Source organism: Myotis lucifugus, unplaced genomic scaffold (genome assembly GCF_000147115.1).
Source record: "Myotis lucifugus unplaced genomic scaffold, Myoluc2.0 scaffold_23, whole genome shotgun sequence".
Taxonomy (NCBI): domain Eukaryota; kingdom Metazoa; phylum Chordata; class Mammalia; order Chiroptera; family Vespertilionidae; genus Myotis; species Myotis lucifugus.
In genome coordinates, this window is record NW_005871071.1 from 4700130 (window position 1) to 4726488 (window position 26359).

Genomic DNA, 26359 nt, shown 5'->3' on the forward strand with positions numbered 1-26359 from the left:
AGTATAAGCTTATCCATTCCTCAACTGATTACTAGCAATGAGACTAAAAAATACTATAATTAGCTGTAATAATCAGCTGATATGGAATGGAGGTAGGTGAGTCCCCCATAATGTCCATATAAGCTGACAAGCAAATGGCCAAAGAAGCTCTCACACCTTTCCCTAGAAAGGGTTGATCCCCACATTCAAGGGCCTTGCCCACACCAAGTACTTTCCCAAATACTAATGTGCAGAGAGCTATTTCCACTTTCAGGGTGTGTTAACCAATTTTACCCTGGGACAAGGCCTTCCTGCCCTGTGCCTGCACCTACATTCATGACCACTGACTCAATGCTTTGGAAAGGGTAAGGTATGCTTTCTCATCCTTTATAATAAAAGCCTAATATGCAAATTGTTCCCTCAACTGGGAGTTCAACCACTCACTATGACGTGTGCTGAAAACCATGGGGTGGCACAGAACATGGTGGGCATCAGCAACCTGGTGCTGGCAGTGGACAGCAGTGCAGGCACTGCTGGCCCTAATGGGCCGGGATGAGAGCGGGACCGTGCAAGATGGTGGAGCAGGTGAGTGGGCAGCGCCAGGCCAAGACAGGTGCAAGCAGGACTGATCACCCCACTGATCACCCCACAGAGGGCAACCAGCATCCATTACAGAGAAAAGGCAAATAGCAATATTAAAATATTTCTTCTAATTATTTTCCTTTCAATGTGCACAAATCCGTGCACCAGGCCACTAGTAATAACATAAAACAAAACCCGTCATTACTGTGAAATATCAAAGCTGAAAAGATATGTCTGTCCCCTTAGAGACTGAGGTTTAAGTGCAAAAGGGTAAAGTATCCATGAAATAAAGAAAAGAGACAGGTTTCCAGTAATCCTGACTGTGTCTAGACAGGCGACATCTAAAAGCCATATTGGCCAGAACTGTTTTTGCCATCAATCTGCATGGCAATGGGGCCCAGAAGTATCAGTGACACCAGTGCCATTAGTATATAAGCAACGGAAGAGACAGGAGACAGCCCAGAGCACAGCTAGAGAGATCTTTCCAGCCCAATTATAGACAGGACTTCCGTATCATCAGAGTCCATTTTCCTATTTAATACTTTTCCCTGAAAAGGTAAAAACTAAAACCTAATATAAGGTGCTTGATGAAATGTCACTCAGTTGTGTTGAATAATTCATATTTGAGTTAATTCTTGGCATTCACAATAACAATATGACAATATTCTTGTTGTTTTTGTCTAATATAATTAGGTTTATATTTTAACCTAAACCTGCACACTATGCTTCTCCTACAAAACACAGGCATGTATCTTGCTATAAGGAAAACCATGTCTTTTTAAAATAATTCTATTTGTTAAGGAAAGGACAAAGGGCCTCCCTACAACTCAGGTTTTAAAAAGAGAAGTTAGTTTGAGTTTTGAAACAAACATTATAAATACTTCATAAATACTTCTTCTGGGTCAACTTTAGTGCTAGAAGTCAATGCTAATTAGCCAAAGTCAATGCTAATTAAAATGCATTGATAAAATAGAGACGGTAGAGAGAGGAATGACTAGTTAGTAATACTATGTTAACACTGCCATCATATGCAAATAGAAAGGTATACATAATAAGGTTTGATAGCAATGAAGAAGATCTAAGTTTTCCTCTGTTTTTCTATTTCTAATATAAAATAGAAGACTTTGCGACTAAAAGATTATTTTGGAACTCAACTTATAGAAAAGGTCTTCAGCTAAGGCAGTCTTAATAATAAGAGGTCAATGCAGAGAAATTAAGTCTGCAACAGCAGCTCAGAGGAGGTGATGTCTAAGCTGGAATTTGAACAATGAATGAAACTTTGCCAGGCAGAGGGGAACGAAGAAAAAAACATCCCCAAGAGAAGAAAGGGCAAGTGCAAGGCAGAGATGGGTGCAGTCACCTGCTATATTCAGGTCAACACACCACTTCATGCCCCTGAGGTGAAAAAGGGGATGTGGGATTCTTGAAAACAGGAGTGGGCCCCAAATGTCAAGTGCTGCAGAGAAGCTGACATGGGACATGAACGGAACATTCCCCAGAATGTCTGTGATATGGAAGTCAACAGAGACCTTGCTCTGAACAGTATCAATAGTCAAGGCCAGGTTGGGTTTAGTAAATGGGACTGTGAGGTATAAAAAGAATGAGCTCTGATAGGAAAAGGAAAGGTTGTCTAAAAACTCAAAACCATCATCGAACAAAAAGTAGGTTTTGTTCTGGTTTTGCCTAGAATGGGAGAACTTGATCACAGGTTAGTGTAAGGGAATGAGCAGAGAGAAAGAAGCTAAAGACACCATAGAAAATGGAGAGTGTTGACAGAGCAGCTAAGGTTCCAGATGAGAAAGGAGGAACAAAACAGGGAGGATAACACCTCCTTTGGGTCTAGAGAATGGAATCAGAGGAAAAGAAGTTTGCAGACAAGGAGGAGACAAGAAATTAAAAAGTTCCTGATTAATCTCAAACTTCTCGTAAGTATAAACCAAGGCTATTTATTTATATTAAACACTATTATGTTCCATACATGATTTAAAGTAGCTTTATAGGGTCATCCATCTACTGAGAGGTATTAGTACAGGCACTGGAGAGGGGACAGAGCTGTTGAGGGAAGGGAAAGCACTGACAAGAAAAGAAAGAGAAGTGGTAGGGGATCTTGAGCCCAAAGGGTACTAGAAGTCATGAACTTGGACTGACACAAATATGTATCATTTGTGACTTTCCTGAACAGTAGTCAACAGATTGGCTGTGCAGCTAGACATGTGTAAGAAATGTGTCAAAAACATAAGCGGAGAGAGATATAAAGGTATTGGTGAGAGAAGAGTTACGATGAACAGCAGCAATTTCAGGCTGGTGCAGAAAGAAAACAAGTCAAAAGAAAACTGACAAACTGAGAAGCTTGACAAATAGGTAGTGTTGGAGTTAAAGAGAAAGCAGGGAGGATGGAAGTTGCCATCATAAAGAAGAATCATCAAACTTGAAATTTCAGGCATGGAACAGTCTGCATGATGGGAAGGTGTTGCTGTGGATAAGAATTGTTAACGTGGAGCAGAGATGAAGGCCACTGGCGTTGAGGAGATCAAGGAATTGGAAAGAGGGTGCCAACTGCCTACATGATGGAAGACTTCACACGGTTCTTAATAGAAGTTGGAGTGGAGAAAAGTCTGCATGTCACAAGGGGGATTAGAAGGGGAGGAGAGCATATCAACAGCAATAGGGCATAGCCAGGAAAATAGCAAGCTCCACTGTGTGGGCTTCAAATCAGGGAGAATGTTTGGGGAAGGAAGAGAAATGGTATCAAAGAAGCCATGGCGAGTGAGAGACGCCATGGACAGAGAGAAGCTCAGACTCATCTAGGACACAAGACAAGTTGTGTCGCCGGATGAGAAACAAGTCATGGTTAGTGCCAGAAAGGAGGAGTGTTGGGAGATGAGGCTGAAGTACCAGAAACACAATGGAAAATACAGAGAGGGAGATCTGGGTACAGCCAGGAATCAAGGAAGAAGATGCCCCAGAGAAATATGGAGGCAACAGACTGAGGGAAGATTAGTAATAGCATATATAAGATGTCCAAGAACTTGGACTTGAATTGAATTAACTGATCTCAAGTTTTCCACTTTCTGGGTAATGCTGTTAGGGGGCAAAACAAGCCAGGAGCCAGAGAAGTATGGGGCCCAGTTGCATCTTCTCCCCGCGTTAGCCCTGTACAGAAGCTTCCCAAGGGCCCCCAGTAATATCTGGCCCAATGGCCTAGGCATCTCAATGTGCAATTTTATTAAGGTTAGCTGTTACCAGTAGTATCATGCAACTTTTTTTTTCTTCTGGCATGTTGGTAAATTTTCTGCTGAATTGTAGTTTATCTTTCCCAGCTTTAGTGTAGATGCTATAAAACTGTGATTGGTTTTACTGACCAGTTTAGTTAGGTTACAACCTGGCTAGTAGTTCTTCTGTTTTGTAATCTGGGAAGGAAATAAATTTTAGATGCCAATTGCCCTTCTTCTGCTATGGTCAAATGATCCAGAGAAATCAGCCCACTAATATTCACATCTTACATGAAATGGCATCTAGGTATTTGGGCCACAATTAATTAGTTATTAGAACTGGTACTACAAGTATTTATCATCTAAATTTCCCTGTCAATACTAATGTAAATTTTAACTATTTTTGCCACTTGTGAACCAAATGTTTTCTATGGGTTTTCTTTCATTGCCTATGGTTAACCATCTCAATTACAATAAGACCAGATATTTATAGACTTCCTTGTTCTCTTTATTAATTTGATCTTTAATCCTTTAAACCTATCTGTCACAATTGTCATAGTAACCCAGAAAATATGTCACCTCCCCAACCCCATAAAATGCCTAGATGAACATTTATACCATAATTATATTTATTCACGTGTATTCTTCCCAGCATATCCTTTGCCATGTACACATTTTGAAAAAATAAATCAAGAGCAAGGTTGTTTTGCCTGGCCAGTGTAGCTCATTGGTTGAGCATCGATCGACCTATGAACCAGGAGGTCACAGTTCAATTCCCTGTCAGGGCACATGCCCAAGTTGCAGGCTCAATCCCCAGTAGAGGGTGTGCAGGAGGCAGCTGATCAATAATTCTCTCTCATCATTGATCTTCCTATCTCTCTCTCCTTCTGCCTTCCTCTCTGATATCAATAAAAGTATATTTTTTTAAAAAAGAGAGAAAGGTTGTTTCACATTTTCCACATACACAACTTTAATGGATTTTTCTGTCTGCTTGTTTGAATCTATAATCACTGCTGCCTGCAGAGGTGGGTCTATGCACATAAACCTTATGCTCACTATAGATTAAGAGTTAAATTAAAGGGCCAGCCAGCATTTGCATCTAGAAAGAAAGGAGCAAAACCCTATAGGGCCCCCTCTCCACTCATCTAACTGTGTTCTTCATGAATATAGAGTAATCTTCATGTAAAGTAAGGTCTCTCAGCCTCAGCACTATTGATATTTGAAACTGAAAAAAATTTGGGGTGGGGGGGTGGGGGCAAGGGCTATCCTATGCATTTCAGAATGTTTGGCAATATCGCTGGCCCCTACCCAGTGTAGGGGATGTGTAAAGTGCCATGCCCCATAACCCCCAAGTTATAATAACCAACGAGGTCTCCAAACATGGCCAAATGTCCCCTTAGAAGCAAATCTGGTGAAGAACACCATTTAAAACACCACCTTCCCTCACCACCACCCCCACTCTCCGGAAGAATTGCTAGGGTTGGTGGGAAAGGAAAGAAACAGGGAGGGAGATGAGAAGGAGGGGAAAAGATCAAGAAGGGAAGAAGAGGGGGCAAGGCCAAGAAAAAAATAAAGGAGAGAAAGAAAACAAAATATGAGAAGAGAAAATAAAAAGAGTGAATGGGGAAATGCTTAGGAGGAAATTTAGATCCTAAATCCAAGTATGAGATGTATTTGTCTACCTTCCTCGAAGCCTAATCCTAATTTCAAAGATGAGAATTTTATGGCAACATCCTTAAACTCTCCCCACTTAAAAAAAAAGACCTGAGTTGATAAAGTTGCACATATAAGGGAATTTGAGAAAATATGAATCAGATTCTGTTAGATTCATCAATCAGAAATCAACCAATCCCACTGAAAATACTCACTCCCGGGAGCTGACTAGCAATTGTTGGGAGAAGGCTGTAGTACAGAGGGCTTTGCTCATCTGAAACTACTATTTGTCGTTTGTATGTTTGCTTAGCTTTGTTTTCCAATCATTATTTCAATATTCAGTTCTATGAATAAAATTTGAAACTTAGTTCATTGTTCTTAACTGAGGTTAGGACATGAGGCTGTGATGAGAGAAAACTGATAGCAATGGTATTTGGAAGCTGGACAATGGCTGGAGACAGCAATTGGTGAATCCCTTCAGGAGTTTAGATAAATGAATACTAACAAAGAAATCCAAACTATCTACCCATTGCTTTAGCAAGTTCACTAATTAGCAGCATGTATATACTAGTGTGTTTTTTACACTTTAAAAAATATTTTTTCACTGATTTTTTTAGAGAGAAAGAGAGAGGAAGAGAGAACCGTTAGCCAGTTGCCTCCTGCATGCACCTCAACCAGGGATCAAACCTGCAACCTGGGCATGTGCCCTGATGGAGAATCAAACCAGTGACTTTTCTGTGCATGGGACGACTCAACCAACTGAGCAACACTAGCCAGGGCAGCATGTATACAGTTTTTATGGGAATATCATTCCTATGCTTTAATAATATTGAGCTCCTAAAATATTTAAAACTATTCAAACTCAATTAAGGTATATTATATGATGGCAAACAGGTAGAAATTATAAAATAAAGTAACCTGGTTTGAAATAAATAAGTGATTTAGATTGTTCATAAATAACTATAACTTAACTAAATTAGCACTAGGTATCTCTCCACATGACACTAGCCTGTTAGCCTACAGATACAAACAGGATTGCATTAATAATAATCCTATATGTCACTGGCCCTTGCTCCCAACGCATCACCAAGACCCAGCCTCCTGGAAAAAGCTCCTAAGTTTGACTGGAATCCCAAGGGTTCTCCTAAGAATAGGTACAATGACTCAATCTATCATCCTAATCAGGCCTCTTCTGCTGGCAAGAGCCAATGCCCAGGGGGACCAAAGAGCCACGTGTTCTGAGGCTAGAGGGAAAGGATATCTGTTTATCTGGCTCCCTGTAGGCATTATGTTCTCTTGGAGAGAATTCAAAACATAGTTTCTTGAGATTCAAACAGGCCTTTTATAAAAATTTATCTTTATTGTTGAAGGTATTACATATGTCCCCTTTTTTCCCATTGATCCCCTCCACCCTGCATTCTCCACAGGCCCTCAGCACACTATTGTCTGTGTCTATGGGTTATGCATATATGCATGTAAATTATTTGGTTAATCTCTCCCCACCCACTCCCTGATCCCTGTTTTTCCTCTGAGATTCATCAGTCTGTTCCATGCTGCTAAGTTCATCAGTTTATTTTGTTCACTTAGCATAATACTCTCCAAGTCTCTCCATGATGTCTCTTACCCTTCTTTTTTACAGCTGCATAGTATTCCATGTCAAATAGGCCTTTTAAATATCACCTATTGTCTTCCTCTCCAATAGGGCCCTGACTAAAAGACTGTGAATGACAATCACCACAATGTTTGCCCCTCCCTCCAACTTCCACAACATGGTCAGGTACCACATGCTTGGCTCTCTCTTACCTTACGAAAAGATCCCTCTCTGGTGGCTCTTCAGGTCCTCATGAAAACAGACCTTTAGCCACCCTTCCCTACCAGCCTGCCAAACATGTGCAAGGGCCAATCAAGAGCCTTGGAGAGTCTTCTCCTATCAGACAGACTGTGATGGACTACACTGACTGTGTCTCTTCTCAGGGAATCAGATGCCACCCACAGCCTTTGCTAAGAGGGCCGTAGATGACGCAGCCCCCTTCCCAACCCAGGACAGTTTATTAGACCAAACGGAACCCCTGACCTGAAGAGGGGGCTTCCCAAGGTTGGTTAGAAACCTGTGCCTTAGAGAAGAAAGGAGAGCTGGGCCAATTAGATTGCTGTCTTGGAAACAAGTAGTGGCAGAACAGAAACCAACAAACATGCAATGGATTTATATCATCGGTATTAAATCCACTGACTTCTGCTGCCCTTGTCTTACCCTTGTGGAGGCCTGGGCATTAAATGAGCCTCTTGGTATCATTATAATCAAACTTCCTTTAAGTTCGTATCAGTTAGATATGATTTGTGCTCCTTGACACCAAATTCTGGTTAAAATTACTATATAGAAAAACAATCCCCAAAATGCTTAATTTTGGCCTCTCATTAATACTACCTGGTTCATTCAGAGAAAATTAATATACTTTCTGAACACATTAGAGGCTTCCCTGAATGATATAATTATCAGTCATTCAGGAATATGACTGGCATAGGGCCTCTGAGCTCAGGAGCATAAGAGACAGAAGTAAAGCAAATGAGGAGCTCAGCTCTTGGCCATCTTTGCTTCTCTTTGAGATGTTCTAAGAAAAGTCCAGGCTGTACTGCTGTCCCTGGTAAAATGTTTGAAAAGCTGTTCTTTATCAAGCCAATCTGTAAATATCATTAAATTTTAAAACCTGTGATTAAACTTTCTTAAGGCAAAAAGTCTGGGGGATGATGCAATAGACCTCTCTCGCTTGTGATTGCTAATGATTTTATTAATCCATTTCCCCCCATTTTGGTAATTTTCCACATTGTGGATTATGCTCTTCCCAAGCAGAATACAAAACTCGCATTTCAAGCCTCCCTTGCATATGACTAGCTCCCACCAAGCAGATTTGTCCAGTGAGACTTGGAAGAGAAAGGTGAATTCTATGAGACCACAGGCTCCTGGAAAGCATGGTCCTGGAGGGGTTGTGTTCATCTGCAGCCGTAGCAGAGGTTCTGCTGCTCAGGTGGTGGATGCATGAGTGACAGGTGGCAGCAGCAGTGGACTTTCTGCTGGAACAGTCCGTGGCATGATTGAGCATTCTTCCTGGCTGTGTGGCATCCATGCCTGGTTCTCTGACTGCCCCCCAAAATCTGTAAGCTCTCTGATACTGTGTAATAAATCCTTTTCTGCTTAATCGAACTTGAGGTGACTGCAATTGAAGCCTGTGATAGAAAGGCAGTGAGGAAAGCCTCTTCCACACCGGCAAGGAAAGCTGCTGCATCAGGGCTGAGCTGAACAACACAGAGAAAAAGAATGTCCGCAATGCCCGTGTGGGTCTGTGATGATCCACAAAGTCTCAAGTGGGTGGTTTATGAGTGGAAACGGAGAAGAACATTTTCAATGAAATGCAACAGAGTTTGCTACATGAAGTACACTTGCAGGGTCTCATCCTTCCCTCCTCTCCTCTCCTCTTCAAGCACTTATTTTGCTGTTTTCACATTCACTTGCTATTTATGTGTCTGTCCCCTCACTAGACTATGAGCTCCTTAAGAAGAGAAACTGTGCTTACCTTTTTGCTACTATGTTAGTGTCTGAGCACAGTATTTGGACTTAGTAGGTGCTCTAGCCATCCTTATTGGGTGTGTATGGTTGTTAGTTGCAAGATGCCCCCTGCTTTTCCTTTCTCAAATGATGGAATAGACAAGGGGGGAAACTTCCCCCGATTCTTTTTACTTTAGGATATGACCTCAAAAAGTCTGTATGGGGTGAGATCGAATGTATCCCGCCTACCAGGAGTCTTACTGACAGCTAACACTGGCCCTGGTGGTTCTCCAATTTGTATTTATATCTACACACGCCTCTTCCATCAAAATATGCCATATGCAACTAAAAGATACTGAATCAAATATTAATGCCCAAGATGCCCATGCGTTTTTGTAATGCCTTCAACTTTCTTTACAAAGGATTTTAATGCACTCTTGTAATTTTACTTCAGTACAGTGCAATCAGCAAATAGAGATTTCTCTCTGGGACCACAAAGACTTGTTAACTGCAGATTTACTATGCACATCCTAGTGAGGGAGAGAGCTGCTGTGTCAGACCCGCAGAAACTATCTCATCTCTGAGATCTTAGCATGAGGAAACCATGGAGCATGAGAAATACGTTTATTTGCCAGGCTCCTGGTAATTGTTTTTAAAACGTGAATTCAAAGCATTTCTTCTGAAGTGCCCATCCCTTTTTCTCTGTTAAATTTCTACCTGTTCAGTGAGGCTAAGCTTAAATGCTGCCTCCACAAACCCATGATTATGCAACCAGAATTAATTCCAGAGTACTTTGTTTCCATTTCACCTATCAAAAGCTCCTTTGTTTACTAATTATTTGTTTACATCTTATATCACCTACCAGATAAGCACCTTGAGGATGAGGACTAAATATTTTAAATCTTTGCATCCCAGAACATTGATGAAATTTTTGTTAACTGGATAAATGGTAAACTTTGTCACTTCTACTACCAGGATTAGGATGAAGAGATCCTGGCAGCTTAGGGAAAACAATAGCTTAAATAGACCATTGTAGTTAGGAATGAACCACTTTTTAAAAACATTGTTTCCTGGAGGACAAAAATCTGATATACAAGACAACTTGTGTATGAATTAGGATTGACAAAGCACACTAAGTTAGAATCAGCTTGTGGTAACTTCAAATGCTGGACCCCTAAAGGAAACGTAAGGCCTCTTCTGCCTTTTTCAATAACAACATACTCAGATTCATTGTTCTTCATATGCACTGCTACGTCCAGGCAGAGGGAAACTATAGCAGGCTGCTGGGTGGAGCTGTTTCCCTTCTCTCACACTGGCCCGCTCTTCACTGCCCTGTGACTTCTTCCTGCAGAATTATAATTAACTCTCAGCAAAATGAGTCACCAGTATTTAGCAAGCAGTTCTATGGCACTGTCAGATTTCAACTTATGCCACCCAGAAATGTTCATCAAGTGTGAACACTTAATAAATAGGTAGGTACTCACTAAATGGTACCCTGGAGACTGCGCTTATTTCTGCGCTCTCGCTCTCGCTCTCGCTCTCTCTCGCTCTCTCTCTCTCTCTCTCTCACACACACACACACACACACACTGCCAGAGGATTTTTTTCAGTTATTAGCAAAGATTTTCATAGTAATTTAATGTTGGGGTGTTTAGTTCCGGATCTATAAAAACAGCATTTCCTCCTGGGTTCCATGCCTACAATGCCAGCAGATTGCCCCTGGGCAGAAAGTGCTTTTGTCTTAGATTCACTTTTCCCAAAGTGTTTTTGGGAATGTTAACAGGCAAATTGTGAAATGCAAATCCTGTGGTCAAAAGTTTGGAAAATACTGAATTTAACAAAATTAAATGGCCTCACTGGGGGACTTCGCAGAGCCTTTCACATGAGAGCATGTACTGTGAAACTCACAAGGATTTATCGTTGGAACTTGTGTTCTGAACACACATTTTGAGAAATGCTAACTTATAATCGGACTGTTCTGAACTCCTTTCCTATCAAACTACCAATCATCTGTGATGGAGAAAGCACGAGTGAATGTCACTTTAGTGCTTTTCCTACAAATAATATCATAAAATGTAATGAATCTCATTACAAACATTTGCAAAACAAATTTTCAATACTGTAAAAAGAAATAAACTCCTAGGCATTACAAAATTATCTGACAACCATCAACTTTTGTTCATCATGCTTTACCTAGCCTTCTTCTTAGAGTGAATAATAATGATTATTATAGCTATTCTACAGGGAGTTTTTTAAATGTTCCAGGGATTGTGCTAAATGCAATTCTTAATTTAATCCTTAAACCTTACAAATTGCGGGGAGATACAAGATTGCCGTGGAGTAGGTGGAAACTACACTCACCTCCTCCCAGGACCAAACTGGAATTACAACTATAATATAGAGCAATCAACCTGAATAACAGCTGAAGCCTAGCTAAATAGAAGTCTTATAACCAAGGATTTACAGAAGCCACATTAAGACTGAGAGGAAGGGCAGAGACGCCGAAATGGCTGGCCTGTTTCCACGGGCAGTGGCTGAAATTCTGGAGGGATATCTCAGCTAAAAGTTTTCCCCAAAAAAGCATGGGGTCTCAACCCCATGCCAGGCTCCCCAGCCCAGAGCACTTGAACCAGGAAGAGGTGCCCACAGAACATCTGGCTGTGAAAAGCAGTGGGGATTCTGTCTACCTGGGAGAGATGGGAGTCTCCACCCAGTTCCTACCACACCCAGGCCTTCAACACAGTACTGTCTGAGTCCATGGGCTATGCACATATGCATATAAGCTCTTTGGTTAATATCTTCCCACCTCCCCTACCCCCTTCCCTCTGAGAACCCTCAGTCTGATCCATGCTTCCATGCCTCTGGAACTATTTTGCCTATCAGTCTATTTTGTTCATTAGATCCCACATATAAGTGAGATCATGTGACACTTGTCTTTCTCTGAGTGGCTTATTTCTCTTAGCATAATACTCTCCAAGTCCCTCCATGCTGTCTCAAAGGGAAAGAGACCCTTCTTCTATACAACTGCATAGTACCCATTGTGTAAATGTGCCACCGCTTTTTTATCCACTCATTTACTGATGGGCACTTGGGCTGTTTCCAGATCTTTGCTATTGTAAATTGCACTGCTATGAACATACATACATTGTATGGTGTTTCAGGTTTCTTAGGATATATTCCCAGAAGTGGGATATCTGGGTCAAATGGCAGTTCCATTTTTAATTTTTTGAGGAAACTCCATACTGTTTTCCACAGTGGCTGCACCAGTCTGCAATTCCACCAGCAGTATACTAGGGTTCTCTTTTCTCCACATCCTGGCAAACCCTGGTTGTTTGTTGATTTATTGATGATAGCCATTCTGGCAGGTGTAAGGTGATACCTCATTGTCATTTTAACTTGCATTTCTCTGATGATTAGTGACTTTGAGCACTTTTTCATATGTCTCTTGGCCATTTGTATGTGTCCTCTTTGGAGAAGTGTCTACTTAGGTCCTTTGCCCATTTTTTAATTGGATTGTATGTCTTCCATTTATTGAGTTGTATGAGGTTCTTTATATATTTCGAAAATTAACCCCTTATTCGATGTATCATTAGCAAATATGTTCTCCTATACAGTGAGTTCCCTTTGCATTTTGTTGGTTTCTTTTGCTATGCAGAAATGTTTATTTTGATGTAGTCCCCTTTGTTTATTTTTTCCTTTGTTTCTCTTGCCCTAGGAGATGTATCTGTGAAAATTCTGCTACATGAGAGATGATGAAATTTATATAATTTTATTAACCAATGTCACCCCAATAAATTCAATAAAAAATTTAAAAAAGAAAAACCTTACAAGGTGGGAAGTATTACTAAGGAAACTGAGACTTACTAGTAGAGAGCTGAAGGAACTCACCGAGGTAAGTGGCAGAGCTGGGATTCCAGGCCAGGTCTCCAGGCCCCAGGGTTCATGCCACTTTGGGGGTGGGGGTCCTCATTATTATATAACTCTCTACATTAATGTGCTATTCTCAGAGGTTTCCATACCGTGGCTGACTCTATGTTCATGTAAGCATTTTACCAACCAATGCCCTCCAAGAGGCTGAATTGTGATCCCTCCTTTGACTATCTTTTTAGGGCTAATGAGAGGGGAAGGTGCTAATGGCCCATTTCCCTCTCAGTCACTGCCTTTGGCTATTCTCATGGACTCCTTCAAGCACATCAGAATCAGAGAGGCTTCTTTCATGCTCTTTCAAAGAAAGACAGTCTGGAATTTAGTCACAAACTTTTCTTTTTAATTTTTAAATTACAGTTTAAATTAAATATTATTTTGTATTAGTTTCAGATATACAGCACAGCGGTTAGACAATCATATACTTTGCAAAGTGTTCTCCCTGATATTTCCTAGTCACGTTTGAATGTTGCCTCTCCTGCATTCTCTCATTTGGACAGCAGAGACAAAGAACTGTGTTCCTGATATCAGATTGCCCCCTGTGCGCTGAGGTCTAGGCTTCTCTCCCTCTTCATCCAAACAGGTAAGCATTATTAGTACCCCACCTTTTTTGCAGGTTATTCTTTAATCAATAAGGCTGTGGGGTAGCCATGGCATCATCCTAATTTTAATGTGAGGAAGCGAGGCACAGAAGTGAAATGTGAAAATTGAACCGGAATGCGTGGTGTTCCCCTGGGTAGAATAGCTTCCCAGGTTCTTGTCCAGGTGGAATTGAAGAATGAAACCAGGGACAAAAGGTGGTATAGGAAAAGATGGAAATTCACTGAGATACAAGCACAGGCTCCCACGTGGGGAGAGGGAGAGAGTCCCACTAAGTCCCTTTTTTCTACAGTTTATAAAGGCTGCAGTTCTTTGTATCTTGATATCCCCTCTGATTGGTCATTGTAGCAGCTTCAGAGCTCAAACCTCACGTGAGGTTCCCCTCTTCTTCTCCCTTATTGTTTTTCTATTCCCTTTGGCCTTCCTCCTCCCTCTTTGCATGAGGGGCTTCCTTCCCTTTATTCTGTAAATATATACCTTCTGGCAGCTCCCAGCTCTGCAACCCTGTGCTTTTCCCATGGACCCCTTAATTCCTAAAATTTCCTAAACCTGCCTATTTTACCCCTAAAAGCTCTTTTCAGAAGGACCCCCAAAGGTCCTGGCAGTGATAAGTTCTCAGGCTGTTCAAGCAGGGAATCAGATATCCACAATGATGCCAGATCTGCCTCTTCTGTGTCCTCACGGTACTCTTGTTCATCTCCTATGTGGATTTTTGCAACTGCCTGACCCATTAAAAGGTTAGTCAAGACTGCAATACAAACTCTTTGAAATGCTCTACAAGAACAAAGTGACTTTAACCCAGTGCTGAATAAGAGCTTTAGGTATGAAAGTTATAGCATAGGCTTTAAAGAGAGAGTTCGTTTACAAGTCTTTGGGATTAAACCACTGTCTTGAGTTCCTCTTGGTCTTCCTGTCTCCTGATCCCAGCATCATAATTCCACTAGACCTTCTTTGGGGACTTCTAGACTTTGTAGCCCTCTAGTCACCAGAGAGTAGTAACATGGGGTTTCAACTCGTGGGTTCTCACATCTCCATCTGGCCGATACTTTCAGGGTCAAATATCTTGAGATCTGAGTGTACATATGTAGTGCTGACACAAACACCTCTAAAGAATAAAACAAATGACCTCAATGTGGGTGGGGATGGTATTTGCTCCTTCTCACAGTCATCATATTCAAGTGAAAACAGCATACACTTAGGAACAAAGCAAACCTGGTTACTCTTAACCCAACTCTACCACATACTAGCTCTGTGAATTGGAGCAAATTATTTAACTTTTCTGAGTCTCAGATTCCTCACCTATGTATGGCAATTAATATACTCCTAAAAGTTTTAAGACTAAAATTAAATAATATATAAAAAATTCCAATCATATTGCCTGACACATAAGAGATAGATACTCAAACATACACGTCCTTCCTGCCCCTCAGCTTCTTGATTATAAAGTAACTAGATAATAATAATGTTTTGTCTCAAAGGAAGCTTTGAGAAAATATTGTGGGAATATCTAAAACACAGTAAATATTTAACAATGATAAAAGTAATAATAGTAGCATCTACCATTGCCATCATTACTGTATCATTACTATTATTATTATTACCCTCACCCAAGGATGTTTTCCATTGCTTCTAGACAGAGTGGAAGGGAGGGAAGGCGGGGAAGAGAGAGAAAGAAATATCAATGCGAGAGAGACTCATCGATTGGTTGCCCAAGGATGTTTTCCACCCAGGTACATGCCCTTGAGCAGGAATCGAACCCGAGACCCTTCAATGTGCAGGTGGATGCTCCAACCACTGAGCAACACTGGCCAGGGCAACCTGTTATTGTTATTAAAACACATGTGAACAACCTGATGATATGATTCAATTTTGTCTGTGATACTTGTGTGTCCCCACATGTCCTTATGACCAATGGAGGGAATGGGCAGATAGGTGAAGAGACCGTGAGTATCTCAACATTGCTTAAGTCTCAGGGGATTTTCCTTCCTTGAGTCAGTTCTACCCGAGCCTAATTTCTAATCAGGTAAATTGGAAAATCAGAATAAGGAATTGTTAAGCCTGATGACTGAAAATAAAAGCCTAGAGTATTTTCTTTGCTTTGCTTCTAGAGTTCATTAAGGATGAGAACGTTCAACCTAGACATGGAGGTTGCGAACCACCTCCCCTACCCACATTTCCTTAGGATAGCTTGGTCTTCTGTGGCTTACACAACCAAAGGCCCTGGGGTCACGTGGCTTCTTGTAGGTCCCAATTCACTGTGCTTGATTTGATTCATCTGCTACATATGAGTGAGTTTATCTAGTCTCTGCCATACCCCATATATATGTACATGTAGTAAAAAATCAAAATTCATTTACATTGCTAATTTTAAAATTCATGCCACCTTTCTCTGGCATTTTAATTGACATTAGCACAATAAATGCATTTGTATAACCCATTCATGCCATGGGGGGAGAGGGGGTTGGTAAATTTAGACTAAACTGTCACAAAAGAGTAAAATATTATCTTAAATGTACATTCACCTGAAAAAATCACCATCCTACCCATGAATTCTATCATCGTTAAACAATTCTTGTTTGTACTAATGTCATTGTGCATCTTTCTGCATGCTGTCTCTGCAACAGAACTATATTCAGGACTCTCTTCTGGAGCTGAGATGAAAATGTAGCATTATTTTATCCAAGATTTTAAATGCCTAGAGATATTGATCCAGCCTGCTAGCCTGCTCAGAAGGATGCCCCACTTGCTGCATTGTGCTTAGAGACAATCTAATAAAAGCTTGCTGAATAATAAACAATGGGAGCTCACCAATTCTAAAAATTTAGATTGACAGGAATAATCCCCTCCCTGGAAAAGACAGACCAGCAGGCGCTTCCCATAAACCCATTATTGCCCACTCACCCATAAGCCAATAGAAGATGTTGGATTATTGGAACTCCGAGCTTTAAGAGAAATTGCTTTCCTAAATTTGACCTCCCACACTAAATATAAAATATGGTCCATCTGTAATGAAGGGATTGCAGCCCAAACAGCCATCATCTCTCTGAGGCAGAGGTTAGAAGGTTGATGCACATTGGTTCCAAAGGGATGGGGATGAGGATGACCTTTTGCCTTGAAAATGGTCACTAGGAGCTGTAATGTGAGAGAAAGGGGTCAGGTATTAGCCAATAAAGAGTCTCAGAAGCTTCTGCCTTGTTAGATTCTTACATGGGGTGGGGTGGGGAAAGCCACAAAAGCAATATGAGCAAACAGCATCCATTCTTACAAACATGGGAATATAATACAGAGAGAATGTGAAACTGGATATACTTCAGATGCTGAATATGTTTCAAAGCCTTTCAAAATAAACAAGTATCTATAGATAGAAGACAGAGGATTTGTTTCAAAGCCTTTCAAAATAAACAAGTATCTGTAGATAGAAGACAGAGGATTTGGAAAGGAAAATAACTTCTATTTACTTGTGACATAGTTTTGACCATTTGATTGGTGTATCGGTATTGCTCTTTGCCCCCTACCTTCCAGGCTGATTCTTAAAAAAAAAGAAAGAAAGAAAGAAACTATTTTAAAAAACACACTTTATAAAAAATAATATATGTGCAATGACATGGATGAACCTAGAAGGTATTATGCTAAGTGAAATAAGTTAGACGGAAATAGACAAACATTATATGATTTCCCTCATATGTATTGGTTAGCAGAGGGGAAGAGGGTACAGGGAAGGTGAAATAAGTAAAGGAGGTAAACTGTATGGTGACGAATAGAAACTAGACTTTACAGGGAAGGTGAAATAAGTAAAGGAGGTAAACTGTATGGTGACGAATAGAAACTAGACTTTTGGTGGTGAGCATGATGTAGTATATACAGATGTCAACACCTAATGTTATAAACCAACATTACTGCAATAAAAAATAAATTTTTAAAATACCATAAATAATAAAATAAAATGGGAACAAATATTTTATGGAGTTCCCCACTGTTCATGTCCTGAGTTTTGTTGAATTCTAACAAGAGTCTCTGACAGCAATGGAAGGGTGGCCCCAAAATGTTGGATGCTTTGTCAGCAGCAGCTTTTAGCAAAAAATAAAATAAAATAAAAGTAAGGCTGCAGATCAAAGATTTCATCTGAGAGCTAAGTGCCCCATTGAAGGGAGGGCAATATTAAGCAGGGATCTGAACTGCATAGGCAGGAGTGGGGCACACCAGACTGATGGGAAGATGCACTGATGTATGCGTGCATTGATGCTGGAGCAGGTCAGAAGATAGTTCTAATAAACGCACAGGCACACACACACACACTCATCAGCCTCATGGATGCAATTAACAGGTTTCTGGCATATAGTTTCCAAATATAAGTGAGGGGAAATGAAGGTATCTGACTATGGATTATGCCATGATTGGTAATTTGGGAAGGCAAGATTGACCTGATGAATTATGAAAAAATTGAATGTGATACTGACTGCTCTCCTTTATCTCAAATAAGTCTTTTCTACTCAGGTCTCCCTCTCAAGCCATCTCTTCAAGGCCAGTGTTTTTAGCAGACCATTTTCAATGCATGGTAAACACATGGAAATTAAATTTTAAAGAAAAAAGAAACAATTAATAGGGATTTCAGATAGCAGTACACTCATCGGCTTAGTATGAGAAAGAAAAATGACAGAGTAATAGTGCCACTAGCAATTCTTAAGTCATGTGATTTTTTTTTTTTGGACAGATCAATGATGGTTGCCAAGCAACACACACACACACACACACATACACACGAAAAAGAAAAAGGGAGGGAAGCATTGTTATGTTTTGATAAAGATCTTTTTAAAAGAAATTTGTGAATTCCATACTGATATTATCATTATATTTTTCAGCTGTACGTTACTATAAAGGAGGGTTAGCCTCACTTATTGAAAATAGCTTTTTTGAACAATCGGCAACATGCAACATACATTTGGTAAATGAATAGTGAACTTTAAGAACAAGGGGTGAAAATTCATAGTTGCTATCTTAGAATGTTTTATTAATGACAAGTCTGTGTTTATTAATGAGTTTATTGCTTTTGTGTCATACTTATGTCACCATCAAATATTAATGTTTTCTATATTATAATAATATCTATTGATATAACTAAAATTTGCTTCCCAGTAGGTGTCATCATAAATAATACTTCTGAAATAACAAAATCAATAACAAGAATATTAGGGGGGCTTTATAGTATGTCAATGAAATGAATTCCACTTAAATGCTACATGTAAAATAAACCAAGTAAATATACCAACTTATAAATTTTTAATATATAAATATACAAATTATGGATATGGATCATATAATAGTCAAGAATAAGTTATCTGAAATAATAAAGACACTAAATAAATGAAAAGAGATTCCGTAAATTCTCTGATTTAAAGTCAAGATCCTGTTCATTATTGGAAATTAATAAGCATCCATTTCTTTCAATGTGACAGAAGATCATGTAGACAAGAGGTAGACTAAATGGTTCAAATAAATCCTAAATTCATTTACCCTTGGATAAGATGGCTGCTGTCCCTCCCTCCACTCCTCCTTTTACAATTGTAATCTCTTGTTCAGGAGCCATTTTTTTCAACCTTACATTGCACAGGATTGGATAGCGTCTGTGTGAGCAAGAGGCCTTCCCAGTGAATACCAAGGCAGCAATGTTTGCAGGCTTCTGGACCCTGAGTGGAGGCAACTGCCAGGGCAGATGGGAGCTTGGCTGTACTGCCTGGAGATCAATAGAGGACTTCAGTCTAGTGCTGCACAGAGCTCCTAATAAACACAGAGGGATGTATGCTTCCTTAACCAAGGGAGAAAACCATGGATATTCAACAGGACACAAACCTACCTACATTCTGTTTAAGTATCAGAATACCTCTATCATTGATTTCTCTCATAGGCAAGGCTGATAAAGGAGGCAAAACAGAAAGCATGCTCTTCTCTTCACCTCTTGCTTAATGCATCATTGGGTTGCCCACAGAGGTCCTGAACTTGGTATGTCCTGCTGGAACTTTCTTGATTTGCTCATACTGGTGCTAATCTAAGGGCAGTCCCTCTGGGCCTGGCTATCTCATGTGACAAAATCAAAGTGTATCACAGTGTAATGCCTTCACATGTAAACCTCCAGAATCATACTCAACCATTCAAGAATCTGCCATCTTAACCAAGAGCATCCATAATGGTACTTTTGGGCCCCAATGATACCCCAGAGTCATGAGGCTTTGGTATCTTTCAAGTCCTACATCACAGACAACTGCCTGTGTTACTATGGGCAGAGAAGAGTTAACCATAACAACATTCACTCAGGGGCTGTTTTAAGCCCTTCGCACATATTTCACACAAGTTTGGGGCAGGATTGTGAACCCCAAGCAGTCAGGCTCCCAAGGCTAGACTCTCAACCACTAACCCTCCGGTGGCCTCTTATGGACTGCCACCGTGTAAGAGGCTCTGGGTTGATATGTGCAGTTTCTAGCAGGGGACCCAATTTTGATGCTCCTATAGTGTCTTTTACTTTTTATTTTGAGGACCGCCTAGTTCTGAGGTTATTGATTTATACTACCTAAAGGAAATTTCTCACTCTGAATGTTGTACAAGCTACAGTAAGAATCAGTTGGGAACATCTAAAACAATACTCAGGGGCAATTCTATACATGTAAAGGTGGAAAGAGAGACCAAACTCCACGTGATGTAGACACAAGAGGTATTGTGCCATCGTCTCCTTGCTGGGCTCTGTAGTACTCTGGCCGAAGCTACAGGCAAGATCTCATTTGGGCTGGCTAGCTGCAGGGTCCCTGGGCCCCCAAGACTTTCTTATAGTACCCGGATTGCCAGCTCTAACTGCAGGAAAGAACTAAGCTGCCACTGGCATTGCTCTGCCCACTGTTTTCCATGTCCCTGGCCTTAGGTCTGTCTCCTCCAGCCTCCCACTTGGTGCTGGTCCCTGTCTTAACTCTCCGGGTTAACTCTGTATTAAGATGCTGCACACTGGCTCTTCAAAGATCATCTCCCAGAGCCAGGTCTCAGGCCCACCATCTTCTCAGCAACTCCATTCTCCTGATTATTTGATCAGAAGCCTCCAGGAACTCTCATGCGAAGTCTCAGAGTTCTTCAGTGTCTCACTGGCCAGTCTGGCCTCATGACTATACTAGGCACCCCCTGACCATTATCACTCTGAAAAGGTCTAGGGATTATGCCTCCATGTCCTGTAAGAAATACTAATTTTTGAACATGGCTTTTGAAAGACAGTCCTCAGTGAAACAGAATGTTTATTCTATGTGTTTATCTTTTTTTTTTCTTATATATTTTATTGATTTTTTACAGAGAGGAAAGGAGAGAGATAGAGAGTTAGAAACATCAATGAGAGAGAAACATCGATCAGCTGCCTCCTGCACATCTCCCACTGGGGATGTGCCCGCAACCCAGGTACATGCCCTTGACCGGAATCGAACCCGGGACCCTTCAGTCCGCAGGCCGACGCTCTATCCACTGAGCCAAACCGGTTTCGGCTATGTGTTTATCTTATAGAAATGATTCTTAAATTTCAGTGAGCATTGGACTCATCTGAGGTGCATGTTAGAATTACAGACCCACCTCACCTCTATCCACCTTCTAGAAAATTCTGCCTTGAAATGATAAGGCCCAGGGATTTGTATCGTTTAAAAGACAGTGCACTAACTATACTTCCAGAAAGACTGCACTGTGGTTTGTCCTGGTTTCCACTTCAACACTTGCCCCTGACTAATGAATCTGTGTCCCTGGGCCCAGAACAGACTGAAAATACAAAACAAAACAAATTTTTAACTCTTCCTTGTTCTTAAAATATTGCCTACTTCAATTGCCTTGGGAAACTAAGGCCAGAAAAAACAAGTGATTTGCTCAAGTTTTCAAAGTTAGCAGCAAATCTTAGAGGAGAACACATCTCCCATCTTCTAAAAATTTCCTCTACCACATCTCACTTTCTTCTCTAAAGTATTTTTTAAGACAATAAGTGGTGGGAATAATAAAACTAATATTTGACAGGGATCCAAGAATACTCATGGAAAAAAGACAGTCTCTTTAATAAATGGTGCTGAGATATAATTGGATATTCACATGTAAAAGAATAAAACTAGCCAGTATCGTAACACCACTCACAAAAATTAACTCAAAATGAACTAAAGACTTAAATATAAGACCTAGAATAAAATAATAAAAATCTATATATTAAGATACCATTTATTAGAAAATCTATAAAAGGCTGTGCAGATTTTTACATAATTCAAAGAATCACAGTTTTAGAAATATGGCATAGAAGTAACAAAGTGTTGATTTGATAGCTTAAAAACTAGCCATCTTGATATCCAATCCTACTTTTACCTTGCGTAAAAGTTCTCTGAAAAAAGAAATCCATCGGTGCCTCAGTTTCTTTATCTGTCATCAGCCCATATAAACATGGTACAATTAAAGATTATAATCAGCATTCAAAAAATTCAAAATACAAACATATTCTCACCTTCAACAAATAAAATAAAAGGTATCCAGGAGAGGTAAACTGAAATGATTCTTTCCATTACAAAAAGATTTACTACAATTACCTGAAAAACCATTCCTAAAGTATCACCAGTATGATTTATCTTATAGAAATTTTCCTTTAGAGCAACTATCCCCAAGATTGTATTTTACATTCTGGAAAATTGGAAAGCAAAAGCATTTTCCTTGGCAATGTTAGCAACAAGAAAGGCACAGAGACTGTCATCATCTAAAATGTTAAGAGAATTCAAAAATTCACTTATTTCATTCATATCAAATAAGAAATGATCACTGTTTTCTATGAAGAAACCATACTGCTAGAAAATTTGGTATTTGGCAAACTCAGCAATCGAAGGCCAACCAGGATCCAAATATGTTTAAGTTTAGTGAGTGAATGTGAAGGACGAAAATGTGTGTTGAATTATTTTTATATGGAAGTTATGTAGTACCATACCAGAAAGACATAATCATTGCTTTAAATTATGTGAAAACTAATATTTGACAAGGGATCCAAGAATACTCTATGGAAAAAAAGGCAGTCTCTTCAATAAATGGTGCTGAGATAATTGGATATTCACATATATAAGAATGAAACTGAACCCATATCATAACACCACTCACAAAAATTAACTAAAAATGGACTAAAGACTTAAATATAAGACCTAAAACTATGACACTCCTAGAAGAAAACAAAAGAATAAAGCTTCTTGACATGGGTCTTAGTAATGAAATTTTTAATATGATAACCTAAAGCACAAGTAACAAAATTTAAAAAATAAACAAATGGGACTACATCAGACTAAAAACCTTCTGCACAGCAAGAGAAACAATCAACAAAGTGAAAAGACAACCTACAGAATGGGAAAAAATATTTTCATACCATATATATGATAAGCGGTTAATTATATATCATATATACACTGAGTGGCCAGAATATTATGACCACCTGACGTTTGTAGGCAAATTAGCTATAATTTTGCGCTGAAGTTGCTAGAGGGCCAGACCATTATAAATAGGGAAGCAGGTTGTTTACCACGACAGTAGAAGTGATTTTTTTTCTCAAGATATGGGTAAACAATGCGATTTAACAGCCTTTGAACATGGGATATATTTGAACATGAGTGGCCAGATTATTATGACCACCTGACGTTTGTAGGCAAATTAGCCGTACACTGCATCGTATGGGATATGTAAGTCGAAGGCCTGTTTGAACACCTTTGCTGTCTGCAGTTATCAGGATAAAACGTCTCTAATTCGCACAGGAACACAAGGATTGGACAGTCGAGCATTGGAAAAAAGTCATGTGGTCCGATGAATCACGTTTCCAGTTGCATCATGCAGATGGCAGAGTGAGAATTTGGCAGAAACAGCATGAAAGCATTCACCCCATATGCATGAGTACAACCCTTCAAGCTGGTGGGGGCAGTGTTATGGTTTGGGGCATGTTTTCCTGGCATGATTTGGGCCCTTTAATTCGTGTGGAACAACGTCTGAATAGCACAACATACCTAAGTATCGTTGCTGATCAAGTTCTTCCTATCATGTTGATGGTGTATCCCAATGGAGATGGCTTCTTCCAACAATACAATGTGCCATGCCACGGTGCTTGTATTGTGCAGGAGTGGTTTCAAGAACATGAGGGAGACTTTACCTTGCTTAGGTGGTCCCCACAATCACCAGATCTCAATCCAATTGAGCATTTGTGGGATGAAGTTAAAAGAGCCATCAGGCAGCTGGTTCCACAACCATCAAATCTCACAGAACTGGACAGTGCTATTCATCAGGCATGGTGTCAGATTCCTCGCATCACCTTTCAACATCTCGTGGAGTCAATGCCAAGAATTGCCACAGTATTGAAGGCAAAAGGTGGCCCAATGAAGTACTGATGGGGTGGTCATAATAATCTGGCCACTCACGTTCAAATATATCCCACGTTCAAAGGCTGTTAAATCACGTTGTTTACCCATATCTTCAGAAAAAAATCACTTCTACTGTCGTGATAAACAACCTGCTTCCCTATTTATAATGGTCTGGCCCTCCAGCAACTTCAGCACGAAATTATAGCTAATTTGCCTACAAACATCAGGTGATCATAATAATCTGGCCACTCAGTGTGTATATATATATATATATATATATATATATATATATATATATATATATATATATATATATATTTCAGCCAAAGAAAGGAAACCCTATTATTTGCAACAACATAGATGGACTTTGAAGGCATTATGCTAAGTGAAATAAATCAGACAAAGACATTAAATACTATATGATCTCACTTATATGTGGAATTCTACAAAAAATAAATAAGAAATAATTCACAGACAAAAAGATCAGACATGTCGTTATAAGAGGCAGAAGGTAAGACGAGGGGGAATGGAGAAAGGTGGGTAAAAATTACAAACTTCCATTTATAAGATAAATAAGTTCTATAATGTACAGCATGATGACTATAACACTGATATATAATATATAGGAAAGTTAAGAGAGTAAATTCTAAGAGTTTTCATCAAAAGGAGAAAATTGTTTTCCTGTTTCTTTTCTTTCTATTGTATCTATATGAGAAAATGGATGTTGGATGAACCTATTGTGGTTATCATTTCACAATATATGTAAATTTAACTATCATTCTATATGCTTTAAATGTATACAATGATGTGTATCAATTATTTCTCAATAAAACTTAACCAATAAAAGAGAATTGTGTGACAAGAACTATATCCAGTGACTAAAGAAAAAGAGAGATCAATGCATTACTAAATAAAGAACTTTCTAGTTAACACTGCTCTGCAGAGAAGATGCAGTAGGCTCTATCCAGAAGATTAGGATCTCCCAGTAGGTCTCAAAGCCTTCTTTAGCTGGTTGTTTAACAATCTTCTACATAGCTCCTTGTTCAAATTCTTCCTCCATGACCTTCCTTCTTCATCCCCCTTCCCATTTACCCATTTATCATTCAGCCCCCATAGAGATCTTAAAGTTTGGGGGAAATACCAGCTTTTTATGGGAAGATTAAAAATCCCTGTGTAGGGCAATGCTCTCAGTTATAAGCAAAATAGATTTTGTTATTAAAAAGACAATTGCAATTATAAAGTTGCTTTGATAACATTACAAATCATGACAATTATATTTGCAGGGATTTTTATTTTACTGTTTCTTGACCCTAAAAAAACTTTAAGGAAATTAAGATTTATTTGGTCAAAACATGACATTTACTTCATTACTCAGTGCACTAAATTCTGTCTAAATAAATCCCATACTGATCTGACTTTACCCATGAAAATCTGTACAGTGAACTCCTAGTTTATTATGCCTACTTGAAAAGGGTAATTTAATAAGGCATCAGTACAAATACTTAATTGTGCAATGGCTATCGACAATGCCTTTAAACAGTTGCATATTTGCCAGATTGAGCTAATGGAAGTAGAATTGCCACTTAATGTCTCAGCTTGCACTGGTGGAAAATAAATTGTATCTGACATTCCTTTGGCTTTTAAAGGACATACTTAGATAATATTTACAGTCAAATTGATCTATTGTTGCATTTATGTTTTCTTGGGTTAAAAAGGGGGATCAAATGGGTACTAAAGGACAATATTTCTTTGTATGTGCTCAGTTCGGAATGCTTTTGCACACACTTGCCTCATTTACTGGGTATCTAACCAAAGTCTAAATATCTGAATGGAGAGTGAACATTTCAATCAGGTAAACAACTATTTTAGCTACAGCTCAAAGACCATATGTGTGGAAGGTCAGCTGGTCAGTCAGCTGGATTGTTCACTTTTCATGGAGGTCATGTAGTCAGGACTTGCTTCATTAAGCCACTGACACATTAAATATTGCAGTATCTTCTTCTGTTGTTGTGCGAAGGAAGAAGAAAGAGCTCGGAGAAGAGATCTAGTATTTCAACATCCGTTCCTTGCCAGGCAGTATGAAATTCAAAAACAGGCAAGTCTTATTATTGATGATGTCAAAAATCAGAAAAGTGTCTACTTGGAAGGTAGTGACAGGAAGCAAGCACAAGGGGCTTTAGGTACACTGTGATGTCCCATTTCTAGATCAGAGTACTGATTGCATGAATGTGTTTTGAACTCTCATGGCCTCATAATTTGGTTTTAGTCTAACACTGAAGAGTTGAATCTATTTTTATTTCAGCCCTATATTTGGGATCACTTTTCTCTAGAAGTCTATCCAACCTCCACCATGTCTTCAATGAAGAGAAAGAAGCTAGAAAATCTTTCTCTACACCATTCCAAACAGGAACAACCCTCACTCCTCTTACCCACTCATGTCCACAATAACAAAGGGAGAAATGTGAAATGTAAAGAGTCAAAGTCTAATCCTTTCAATA

At 39.5% G+C, this 26359-nt stretch overlaps 1 pseudogene; it reads left to right on the plus strand.

Moving 5' to 3' along the window:
* Window positions 1–521: 521 nt before the first annotated feature.
* LOC102418949 overlaps window positions 522–26359 on the plus strand; it is a 92239-nt pseudogene continuing 66401 nt past the window's right edge.